The following is a 6,000-nucleotide window of genomic DNA, read 5'->3' as shown; positions in this document are numbered from 1 at the left end:
ATGAGTCAACTCTTCGCATGAGGTGGCCAAAGTACTGGAGTTTCAGCTTTAGCATCATTCCTTCCAAACAAATCTCAGGGCTGAAAATCTTGCAAAACATCTGCCAGGAAGGGCCAGCCTGTGGAAAGGGGTGTGTTAATCTCTTCTTTTTCGGTAACCATTCACAGGTGGGAAGGGTCGGATTATCTCTTCATGGGCTGAACAAAGGTACTTTAGTTTAACAGTTCCCAGAGGGGCAGGATCCTTTGTGGCAGGCCATTATGTTTTTCTCTGCAACATTATCATAGCATTGTGCTCTCAATCACCCAAGCCTAACACCTTAATCTTTTTCCTTCCCGCCCCCTTTTTAACCGCATAGCCAATTAGTTACCAAGCCCTGTGGTTCTGCCTCTGAAAATTCTCTCACATCTGTGTTCTGCTACCCACGGTTGTTGGCCTATTCCAGAACTATTCATCTCTCTGCAGTCCCATTGCAATAGCCTGCCAATTAATCCCCCGTCTGTGATCATACATCCTTTATTCTGTCCCCAGAGTTTTGTTTCATAAAACATGGGATTGATCATGTTTCTAATCTGCTGAAAGCCTCTGGTGGTTCTCTATTATATAAAGTTATGATCCCTAAAGCTGGCCAAGTGAGCATCACAATCACCCCAGGAACTTTTAAAATTAAAAAATACTGGCCATAGGGAAGGTAGACCTTCTCCTATGGAATCTTCTGGTGACAACTTCCTGCAATGGAAGTTCACCCACAAAATTCCCTCTGAGCTTTTAATTCAGTTGGATATGACTATTGGTTGGAGGAACCACTAACTTAACAGATAAAGTCTAAACTCTTGGGTAGAGGAATCAATCAATCTCTCTAGCTTTTCCCCATAATATTGTCTTTTCCTCATCATTCCTTTTTGGTGTCCCATTCACTCTTCCCTTTAGACACACAAGACCAGCCTGTGCTTCCCCATACTAATGTGTTTACTGATGTTCCTCTGCCTGGAAGGCCCCTCCTCTCCATCTCTGCAGAATAAAACTTCCCTATTAAGGCTCATTCAAATACCCGTTCCTCTAGGAAAACTGTCCAAACTGTCCTGATCTCTCTCTCTCCTTTTGTTCTCATAGCATTCCCTGCTTCCTCAGGGAAGCCTTCCTAAACTATATTCTCTCATAGTTATTGGTGTTTTGATTTATACGACAGTACTTAAAGTACTTAATAGTAATACATTTATTTATGAGGTTTAAGAAAACATCTTTGTCTCCTACTATAATGGAAGTGCCTTGAAGGCAACAGTCATATCTGTTATCATGTACTGATGGTACCTAATATAGATGTTCCATAACATTTGTCGACTGGGAGGGGAATTAATGTTTTTGGAATGATCACATATTCTGTTTTGTTGTGCAATTATATCTCTATATATTCCCTTATTAGGTCACAGGCTTTTTGAAGGGAAAGATAAAAGTTATCTTTGTACTATATCCCTAATCCTCACCTTGATCTGTGGCTGGTGGCTAAGATGGTAAAGAATCTGCCGGAAATGTGGTGTTGTAGCCACGCATTCCAGGAAACAAACTCACTCAGAAGGACAATGCAGATAGTGGAGTGCAGTTTATTACACCGGCGGGCCCAAGGTAGAGTTTCCTCTTAGCCAAGGACCCCGACCAGCTTTTGTGAAAATCTTTTATACCCCACGTGTACGTGTCTGAACCCACCACTCCAAATTCCTTGAAACTTACATAAACCAAGGAAAATACAATCCCAATAACCCCATCATTCACGTGCTATGTGCTCACGTGCTCAAACAGTCAAACAATTAGCCAGTAATCAATAAACCCGAGGTTATACTCCGATAGATACAGAAAAACTTATGGCCTGTCTGGAGGAAGGGGTGATTAGTGTATGTTTTTTCTTAGGTGATGAGTAACCTATATACGATCTTCAAGGTTCCCGTCTTGAGGGGGTCTTATCCTTCTGTTGCTGTTTTCATAGGCACTAAATACAGAGTTCAGAGTCCATTGGAAAGGTGGCTGAGCATGAACAGGCCTAAGATGGAGTCCAGGCCCTATGAATTCCTTCTTCAGTGGGAGACCTGGGTTCGATCTCTGGGTTGAGAAGTTCTCCTGGAAGAGGGCATGGCAACCTACTCCAGTATTCTTGCCTGGAAAATCTCACGGACAGAGGTGCCTGGCGGGCTACGGTCCATGGGGTCACAAAGAGTAGGACATGACTGAGCTACAAAGCGTAGCACAGCACAGTATCCCAGGAGAATATAGATTCCAAAAGAGCCATGACTTTTTATTTTGTCATGTCCCCAGGGACTAGAGTAGTGCTTGGCCCCTGGCATTTGCTTAGGAAATGCTTTTTGGATGATTGATTATAATTATCAGATGGCTCCTTCTCCTATAGTTCCTAGTGGTACTACTAATATTCTTCATTTTATTCCTAGATTTCTCTTCTCCAATTGAGATATAGTTCCTGTTTGAATGTACTAAAGTGTGACTTGAAGCAAGGTAAGATTCTCCTTGATAATTTCCTTTCTGATTCCACTGTTTATCAAATATCTACCCAGGACCTACTACATATCAGACACTGTGGGAGGACTGGCAAGCCCAAAGCAAAGTGTAGCCCCAGTCTGGTTAGAGAGAGAGGTGAACACAGTGAGACAGATGATAGTGACATGGAAAAGTTACTCTGGGAGCGCCCCACAGTGGGCAGGCCAGACTGGCATCTGGAGAAAGTGATTTCTGAGCTGAGTCTGAAAGGACGAATAGAAGTTAATCTGGGGAATATGCCAAGCAAAGGAAATAGCTTAAAAGGCACACCGGTGGGAGAGTGTGATTTAAATTCAGTGTGACTGAAATGCACTGCGCTCTTGACCAAACATTGAGAGGTGCAAAAAGAAATGTAAATCATGAAGAGCTTTAGTGCCATACTCAGTGAATTGTCTTGAAAGTATGGCAGTTTTAAACAGAACAGTGATTGGATCTGGCAGCTTAGTAGGATGGAATGGATTGGGCAAATCTATAGGCAGAGAGCAGTTAGAAGGTGATTAGGGTAATCAAAACAAGGAATAAGGAGAAAGAAAGCAAGATTAATGAAAATAGAAAGATGATGGACTCCAAGCATATTTATAAAATACATACTCAATGAACACTTACATCTAGAAAATTAGTTTTAGAAATAATGGCATGGGTGCTTAAAGGTCAATAACGATGTTTATTATATCATATTTCTGCAACAGTTAAAAATTGGAAACATTATGTGTCCATTAACATGAGATTAATTAAATTAGGATCTAATTTATCTAAGCATGCAAGCTTTAAAAAGAATGATGTATAAAGGGAAAAATATTAACTACAAACAAATTGTAGGGCTTCCCTGGTGGCTCAATGGTAAAGAATCCGCCTTAAAAAAAAAAAAAAGAAAATCCGCCTGCCAATGCAGGACACGGGTTTGATCCCTGGTCCAGGCAGACCCTACATGGTGTGGAGCACCTAATCCTGTGCGCCACAACTATTGAGCCTGAGCCCACAAGTCACAACTATTGAGCCTATGTGCTGCACCTACTGAAGCCCACATTCCCTAGAACCTGTTCTCTGGAACAAGAGAAGCTACCACAATGAGAAACCCATGCCCCACAACTGGAGTTTCCCCACTTGCCATAGCTAGAGAAAAGCCCTTGCAGTAAGGAAGACCTACAACAGCCAAAAATAAATCAATAAAATAAAATAAAAAAACAAGTTGTAGATAGTATGTAATGTCACATTTTCATTTAAATGGGTCTAACACATGTGTATTGTGTATTGGTATATGCATTGAAAACAATTTCTGAAAGGATTTATGCAAAACCTGTCTACCATGTTTGTCTTTGGGGAATAGGGTCAGGGTGATGGGTTTTTGCTTCCTAATTTCTAAACCTGTATTTTCATTTTTTTAAATTGGATGCAACATGTGAGCCTGAATAGAAAACAAAAACATTTTCTTTTTATATAAAGGACATTTGTGGGACAGTGGGTGAAATTTGACTAAGGTTTCTAGATTAGATAATTGTACCATATCAATGTGAATTTTTTGATTTTGATAATGGTATTGAGTTTATGGGAGAGAATGTCCTTGTTTATGGGAAACACACACTGTATTATATCTGATCCTGTCATAGTTAGGAGCTATTGTCAAATTCAAGGTCATTAAGATTTGCCCCTATTGCTTCTTCTAAGAATTTTATGCTTTTTCCTCTTACATTTAGGTCTTTGATCCATTTTTAGTTAATTTTTGTATATAGTATAAGTAAGGGTCGAGCGTTATTCTTTTTCATGTGGATATACAGTTTTCTTTGCAGTTTGTTGAAGAGATTATTCTTCCCCCAATGGAATGGTCTTGACATCCTTGTTGAACATCAGTTGACCATAGATATGAGAGTTTATTTATGGATTTTCAATTCTAATCCATTGGAGTAACCTTATGCAGCACCACATTGTTTTGATGATGGTAGTTTTGCTTTTTTTAAAAAAATAATTAGTTAAAACTGGGTCTTTGTTGCTGCATGCAGGTCTCTAGCTGCAGCAACCAGGGACTACTCTGTAGTTGTAGTGCACAGGTTTCTCATTGTGATAGCTTCTCTTGTTGTGAAGCATGGGCTCAGTAGTTGTGGCTCAAGGGCTTAATTGCCCTGCTGCAAGTGGGATTCTAGTTTCCAGACCAGGGATTGAACCTGTGTCCCCTGCACTGTCAGGCAGATTCTTAAACACTGAATCATCAGTGGTGATTATACTATAACTTTATATAGTATGTTTTAAGTTTGGAAAAGAGAAGCTAAAGGCAAAGAAGAAAAGGAAATATATACCCATTTGAATGCAGAGTTCCAAAGAATAGCAAGGAGAGTAAGAAAGCCTTCCTCAGCAATCAATGAAAAGAAATAGAGGAAAACAATAGAATGGGAAAGACTAGAGATCTCTTCAAGAAAATTAGAGATACCAACAGAATATTTCATGCAAGAATGGGCACAATAAAGGACAGAAATGGTATGGACCTAACAGAAGCAAAGGATATTAAGAGATGGCGAGAATACACAGAACTATACAAAAAAGATCTTCATGACCCAGATAACCACGATGGTGTGATCAGTCACCCAGAGCTAGACACCCTGGAATGCAAAGTCAAATAGGCCTTAGGAAGCATCACTATGAACAAAGCTAGTAGAGTTGATGGAATTCCAGTTGAGCTATTTCAATTCCTGAAAGATGATGCTGTGAAAGTGCTGCACTCAATATGCCAGCAAATTTGGAAAACTCAGTAGTGGCCACAGGACTGGAAAAGGTCAGTTTTCATTCCAGTCCCTAAGAAGGCAATGTCAAGGAATGTTCAACTTCTGCACAATTGCACTCATCTCACATGCTAGCAAGTAATGCTCAAAATTCTCCAAGCCAAGCTTCAACAGTACATGAACCATGAACTTCCAGATGTTCAAGCTGGATTTAGAAAAGGCAGAGGAACCAGAGATCAAATTGCCAACATCCATTGGATCACAGAAAAAGGAAGAGAATTCCAGAAAAACATCTACTTCTGCTTTATTGACTATGCCAAAGCCTTTGACTGTGTGGATCACAACAAACTGTGGAAAATTCTTCAAGAGATGGGAATACCAGACCACCTGACCTGCCTCCTGAAAAATCTTTATGCAAGTCAAAGCAACAGTTAGAACCAGACATGGAACAGTAGACTGGTTCCAAATCGGGAAAAGAGTATGTCAAGGCTGTATATTGTCACCATTCTTATTTGACTTATATGCCGAGTACATCATGCAAAATGCTGGGCTGGATGAAGCACAAGCTGGAATCAAGATTGCCAGGAGAAATATCAATAATGTCAGATATGCAGAGGACACTATCCTTATGGCAGGAAGTGAAGAGGAACTAAAGAGCCTCTTGATGAAAGTGAAAGAGGAGAGTGAAAAAGCTGGCTTAAAACTCAACATTCAACAAACTAAGATTATGGCATCTGGGCTCATC

The sequence above is a fragment of the Budorcas taxicolor genome, chromosome 10, assembly GCF_023091745.1.
Source record: "Budorcas taxicolor isolate Tak-1 chromosome 10, Takin1.1, whole genome shotgun sequence".
NCBI lineage: Eukaryota > Metazoa > Chordata > Mammalia > Artiodactyla > Bovidae > Budorcas > Budorcas taxicolor.
This window is presented reverse-complemented; position numbering follows the sequence as displayed.